The 6,797-nt window shown below is 52.9% G+C and overlaps 1 pseudogene; it reads right to left on the bottom strand.

The window, feature by feature from the left end:
• Positions 1-1,386: 1,386 nt before the first annotated feature.
• On the bottom strand, positions 1,387-2,712 carry LOC149355511 (uncharacterized; annotated as a pseudogene).
• Positions 2,713-6,797: the final 4,085 nt, after the last annotated feature.

Genomic DNA, 6,797 nt, shown 5'->3' with positions numbered 1-6,797 from the left:
CCCTAGCGGTGTCATTTGTATCACTCCTTTCCCCCCACCCACAGAGAGATGCAGAAGCTCGTGGCATCCTTGACAACTTTGAAGCGTTCCATGTTTTTCCATCATCAAGTTGGAAAGACGATTGCCCCTGCTTTCTTATCACTTTTCTTGGGCGGCTAAAGGCCAGGTCACCTTTAAAAGCAGTTGTCGGTTTGCGTACTTGTACAAGGTCACCAACATCCACTTTGGTTTCCCTTGCGGCCCTGCGAGCGTCTGTGTATAGTTTACTGGATAGCTGTTTTTGCTTCACCCGTTCGCGTAGGCGGTGGAGCTCTGAACTAGGGTCGGTTGCAAATATTGCTGACGGATACCCAACGACATCGAGCCGAGTCCTTGGCAGACGTCCATGCAGGAGAAGTGCTGGGGCAACTGCAGTTGTGGCATGCGGCGTGCAACGGTAAATGCCCAAGTATTCCGTTACCGTTTGGCGTAAGGGACGCTGCTCGAGTGTAGCCACTTGAACAAAGGTTTTAAAAACTCTGTTGAACCGTTCTACCTGTCCGTTTGCTTGCGGGTAGTATACGGATGAATGCCGCAAGCGGATGCCGCGATCCTGCAGAAAAGCTTGGAACTCTCGAGATGAAAACTGTGGCCCGTTATCGCAAACAATTTCCTCAGGGTAACCTTCACGTGCGAACACTGACAGCAAGAAGTCTGTTACTGTGCGTGTTGTGGCTTGGTTGCAAAAGTATACTTCGGGCCACTTAGAAAAGTAGTCGACCAGCGTGATCGCATATCGACAATCGTGTGGTGCTCTCTCAAATGGGCCAACAATGTCCATGCCGAGCTTTAGCCACGGTTCCTTTGGTAAGGGGACCGGGTTCAATGGTGCAGTCATAACCTTCGTGCTCTTGTCCGCTGCCTGGCATATACTACACGTTTGAATAGCTAGCTCGACTTGCCTGTCCATGGCTGGCCACCAAAATTTTTCTCGCAGACGTGCTTTCGTTCGTACAATTCCAGGGTGAGCCTCATGAGCAGCGGTAATTATCCGCGCTGTAAGTGATGCGGGAACCACAAGGCGTTCGCCACGCAAAATCAAATTGTCCACCACTGACAGTTCATCGCGAAGCTTGAAGAAAGGTTGAAGCTCACCCGGCAGAGATTTTTGCGCAGGCCAGGACGATTCAATGTAGGCCTTGATTCGTTGCAGTGTGCTGTCTTCCGACTGGGCCTGTTCAAACTCTTCCCTGGTAATGCAAGAAGAAATAAGGGCAACTGATACAGTTTCATCTGGTAAAGTCTCTTCTTCCTGAGTCTCTTCTTCGCCAACTAATTCCTTTGGGAGGTTAATATCCTGCACGGCTTTCGTCGGGTCAGGGCGCTGTTCCCTTCGAGAATTAGAAGTTAGCGTCGTTTCAAGGCATTGAAGAGATGACCCATCAATCTGTAGACCGAGGGCCTTGATGGCATCGATACCCAAGAGTGAGGTGCCTTTTTCAACGACGTAGAAAAGAAGGCTTGTTGTGCTAGCTTTGTACGTAACGTCAGCGAAGAAACAGCCACGAACCGGAATTGGCTGTTTTGAATAGTCCAGTAACCGAACAGTCGGGGCCAAAAGTACTTGGCCTTCAAAATACTGCTTAAAAAGATCGTGTGCAACAATGGAAACTGACGACCCAGAATCTACAAGGAAAGTTATGTCCGCACGGCCAATCGAAACTGTGACGTGAACAGCGGAGCGAGCGGCCGACGTCACAGCCAGAATGCTCAAAACTTCCTCGCTCGGAGAATCTTGGCTGTCTACCTCACGCACCGGAGCGGAGCCTCGTTTCTGGCAAACATAGCGGAAGTGACCCATGACACCGCAATGGTGACAACGCTTGCTTTTGGCTGGACAGCGAACTGATGCTGCATTGTGCTGGGATGAACCGCAGCGGTAACAATGAGACTGGCGGTTGTGCGCCCGCTTCGAGCTCTCGTCGGATTCTGGTGTACGCGTAGGCGTATTTCCACGAGTATTTATGCGTCCAACATCTACAGAAGGAAATTCTTGCAGATCATTGTACGCCTGCTCAAACTGCCTTGCCAGTAGTACTGCTCTAGCGAACGAGAGAGACGATCCTTCAAGCAGAAGACGCTCGCGTAAGCTTCGAGACGAAATACCCGCAACGAACTGGTCACGCAGCGAATCTTCTTCGACAGGAAAAGAGCATGTAGCAGAAAGCTCCCGCAATGCTGTGATGTACTCATTCACTGATTCACCAGCTTGCTGAACTCGCCTACTGAAACGATGCCGTTCGGCAACAACATTGCTTGTTGCCGAAAAATGAGCGTGCAGAGCGGTAACTGCGATATCGTACGACGATACTTCAGGCCTTGTGTCGCCTGTGCCCTTGCTATCTTCCGACGCTTTATCAGTAGCAGTTTGCTCACCGAGCTTGGCGTTGTCCAACGATGGAAGTGGTAATGTGTAAAATATGCGCTGACCTTCTACGCCGAGGCTGTGAAGAAGTAGTGCTTTGCGACGATCCGGCGTGCAGTCAGAGGCCCCCGAAGCAAGCAGGTAGTTCTCGAAGATGCGGAACCATTGCGGCCACGCAACAGCAGGCCGACCAGGCACAGGCAGGAACGGGGGCGGCGGCGCGATTCCAGAAATGCTCATGGCGCCGGAAAGCAAGCGGCGAAAGTCACGCCCCCCGAAATGATCCCGTCCTCGTCGCCAATATTGTAGCGGCGGGTGCCGCCCAAGTACACGAACTGCTAGCAACCAAACAAATCCCGCTTTATTGCCACATACAGTCATATATATACACATAGCGACACTGGTGCCTCTAGCGGCAGGTGATTCCCAAAACGGAACCGAAACCACATATACAACAGTTTGCCTTATCGTGCCAGGGCAATATGGGCGGATGCCATCTACTGCCACTCAATCATTGGAACGCACGATAGCAGCAAACACCTTTTGCAGCTAACGATGCTAAAAGCCGACGTCATGATCGCGGCTGACCGCGTTCTTCCGTTGGCGACTGATGGGTGGAAGGATGGAGGACACTCACAAAGACAGTTTTTCGCACGTAATTTGTAGATGTAGCAGCCTTTATTGGCAAGAGATGACTGGTTGTTAAGGCCGGTTAGAGCGGGCAAGGGCAGGTCCGGTCCCAGAACAGTTGATGCTTTTGCCGTGCGTCAGTCTGCTGCTTCAGCTGCTGATCGTCTTCTCGCCTCGCGCCGCGCATCGGTTCTGTTGCTCGGACTGCTGAGCGTCTTCCTCTTTACATTTGCCCCCGGGGGAAAAAGAGCCATCCTGGCGATTTAGGGAGTCAACAGGACGCAGGGGTCGTCATACGGCTTCAAACGCGAAACATGAACGGTCTCGCACCCACGTCGTCGGATATCGGGTGATGGCGTCACAGGCTCAACGATGTAAGTGACGGGAGAAGTGCGCTCAAGGACACGGTAGGGTCCGTGGTAGTTTGGCAGCAACTTGGTAGAGAGACCTGGTGCAGCAGAAGGCACACGGAGCCAAACAAGGGATTGCGGCTGAAAAGTGTCTGTGCCATGGGACTGGTCGAAGCGGTATTTCTGGCGCCCTTGGTCGTCAGACGTGAATGACCGGGCGAGCTGGCGGCACTCTTCAGCGTGTCTGGAGGCTTCAGATACGGTTGTGGATTCCGACGAATCAGGATGGTATGGAAGAATAGTGTCGAGCGGCGAGGATAGTTCACGGCCGTATAGAAGGAAGAATGGTGAGAAACCAGTAGTGCTCTGCGTAGCGGTGTTGTAGGCATATGTGACGAAGGGGAGGACGACGTCCCAGTTAGAATGGTCTGCCGCCACGTACATTGACAACATGTCACCTAATGTTCGATTGAAACATTCTGTCAAGCCGTTCGCCTGGGGATGATAAGCAGTAGTGGTGCGGCGAGTAATGTTGCATTGCTGCAGAAGAGATGAAACTACGTCTGACAGAAACACCCGCCCACGGTCGCTGAACAGTTCACGCGGGGCTCCGTACCGAAGTATGAAATGGTGCAAGAGGAAGGCTGCAACATCCCGCACCGTAGCAGCTGGGAGGGCGGCTGTTTCGGCGTACCGTGTCAGGTGGTCTACAGCGACGATGACCCAGCGGTTTCCTGCAGCAGTGTAGGGAAGTGGTCCATACAGGTCAATGCCAACTCGGTCAAATGGCCTGGATGGGCAAGGCAAAGGCTGCATAGGGCCGGTCGAATGGTGATGACAGGGCTTGCGGCGCTGGCAATCGGGGCAGGAACGGACGAATTTTCGTACGTAGTTATACATGCCACGCCAGTAATAGCGGAGGCGAAGCCAGTTGTAGGTCTTAAAAGCACCGCCGTGACCAGCTTGCGGGTCGCTATGAAAGGCTGCACATATTTCTGAGCGTAAATGTCCAGGGATCACTAAGAGCCATTTGCGGCCATCAGAGAGATAATTTCGGCGGTAGAAAATCCCATCATGAATAGTGAAGTGGGCAGCCTGACCGCGGATTGCGCGGTACCGGCACGACAGAATGGTCTGAAAGATAGCGTACAAGAGAAGTGATCCAAGGGTCCTTGGACTGCTCGTTGGGCATATCGTCCAATGACAAGGAGGCGCAGTCGATGGCGGGAGGAGAGGCAGTTTCATTGGCTAGAGGTGAACGAGACAAAGCGTCGGCGTCGTTATGCTTTCTGCCAAAGCGATAGATCACACGAATATCGTACTCTTGAAGGCGTAAGGCCCATCGGGCGAGGCGGCCATTTGGGTCTTTTAGGGAGGACAGCCAACATAGGGTATGGTGGTCCGTGACGACCGCGAAAGGCCGGCCCTGCACGTAAGGCCGAAATTTCCCGATTGGCCAAACGATCGCTAAGCACTCTTTTTCAGTGACTGAGTAGTTTTGCTCTGGCTTCGTCAGTGTGCGGCTCGCGTATGCAACAACATACTCCGCATACCCCGGTTCGCGTTGAGCAAGAACAGCACCGATACCAACGCCACTGGCATCTGTGTGGATTTCAGTTGGAGAAGTAGGGTCAAAGTGGTGCAGTATGGGTGGAGAGGTAAGTAGACGGCGCAACGTGATGAACGCTTCGTCACAGGCAGGACTCCAGCTTGATAGTTCGCTACTGCCACGAAGAAGGGCAGTCAGAGGTGCGATGATAGAAACGAAATTTTGAATAAAGTGTCGGAAGTAAGAACATAAGCTGATGAAAACTGCGAAGTTCCTTCATCGTAGAGGGCTTCGGAAAAAAGACAGCACGAAGCTTTGCTGGGTCAGGAAGGACACCCTGTTCTGACACGACGTGGCCCAAAATCGTTAACTGACGAGCAGCGAAGCGACATTTGTTTAAATTGAGTTGAAGCCCGGCTGCCGCGAGGCATCCCAAAACTTGCTCCAGGCGAACGAGGTGCGTCTGGAAATCTGGGGGAAAAAAAGATATCGTCCAAGTAACATAAGCATGTTTTCCATTTCAAGTCGCGCAGTATCGTGTCCATCATCTGCTCAAAAGTGGCAGGGGCATTGCATTGTCCGAAGGGCATGACATTGAATTCATACAGCCCGTCAGGCGTCACAAAGGCTGTCTTGGAGCGGTCAGCGTCGGCCATCGGGACTTGCCAATAACCCGAACGTAGATCTAAAGAAGAAAAGAATTCAGCTCCCTGCAAGCAGTCAAGTGCGTCATCAATGCGGGGCAGCGGATAGACGTCTTTGCGGGTGATTTTGTTCAGGCACCGGTAGTCAACGCAAAAGCTGATAGAGCCATTTTTTTTGGTGACAAGGACGACGGGGGAAGCCCATGACTGTGCGATGGTTGTATGACGCCCCTCTGTAGCATGTCATTTACCTGGGCGTCGATAACCTGGCGTTCGGTGGCCGAGACGCGATATGGGCGTTGGCGCAACGGCGAATGGGCGCCAGTGTCGATCTAATGGGTAACAGCTGAGGTGCGGCCCAAACGGTGGTGAGAGCAGTCAAACGATGACCGAAACTTATCTAGCAGGGCCGCAAGCTGGGTCTTCTGCGGTGGCGAAAGATTCGCGTCGATTTGGCGCGTGAAGACGGCTTCGGGAGCGGGATCAGGAGACGGTGGGGAAGAAGTAAGTGAAGACACTTGCATGCGGCAGGGGTCATACTCATAAGGGTCCCAGGCGACGATGGAGGCGAAAGGCTGGACACGTCCCAGGCATTCACCGCAAAGAAGGGCACAGGAATGGATTCGACAGGGGCAAGGCGCTGCAGCCGGCTGAGACAGTAAGCACGGTGAATGGCAGGGGTAGACAGTGGTGAGAAGTGAAGGAGTCGGACGGGATGAAGATGACAGGGCCGTTGGATGCAGAGCCGCAATAAACAGAGATGAGCACAGCAGAGCACGGCGGGATCACGACGCCATCAGCCACAGTCAACTTGGAGCACGGGTTAGTGGAAGCATTCACCGAGGCGTTGCCGAAGGGAAGAAGGGCGACTTCGGAATGAGTGCAGTCGATGACAGCTTCATGTTGGGAGAGAAAGTCCCAGCCTAAGATGACGTCGTGAGACGGCGATGCGAAGACGATGAATTCAACAACGTACAGAACGTCCTGAATAGTAACTCGAGCTGTACAGGCCCCCAAAGGCGCGATAATTTGCGAATTAGCGACGCGAAGCATAAAACCAGATAGCGGAGTCATCACTTTTCGTAACTGGCAGCACAATTTTGCACTGAGTACAGATACAGCAGCACCGGTGTCAACAAGCACGAAAGCATCGGTGCCCTCCACAGAAACGGTGATCAGATTGGCCGGAGAAAGTCGAGGTCTTGAGCTTGGCGACGAGC

The sequence above is a fragment of the Amblyomma mixtum genome, chromosome 3, assembly GCF_055824585.1.
Source record: "Amblyomma mixtum isolate Tamu chromosome 3, ASM5582458v1, whole genome shotgun sequence".
Classification (NCBI taxonomy): Eukaryota; Metazoa; Arthropoda; class Arachnida; order Ixodida; family Ixodidae; genus Amblyomma; species Amblyomma mixtum.
This window is presented reverse-complemented; position numbering and strand designations above follow the sequence as displayed.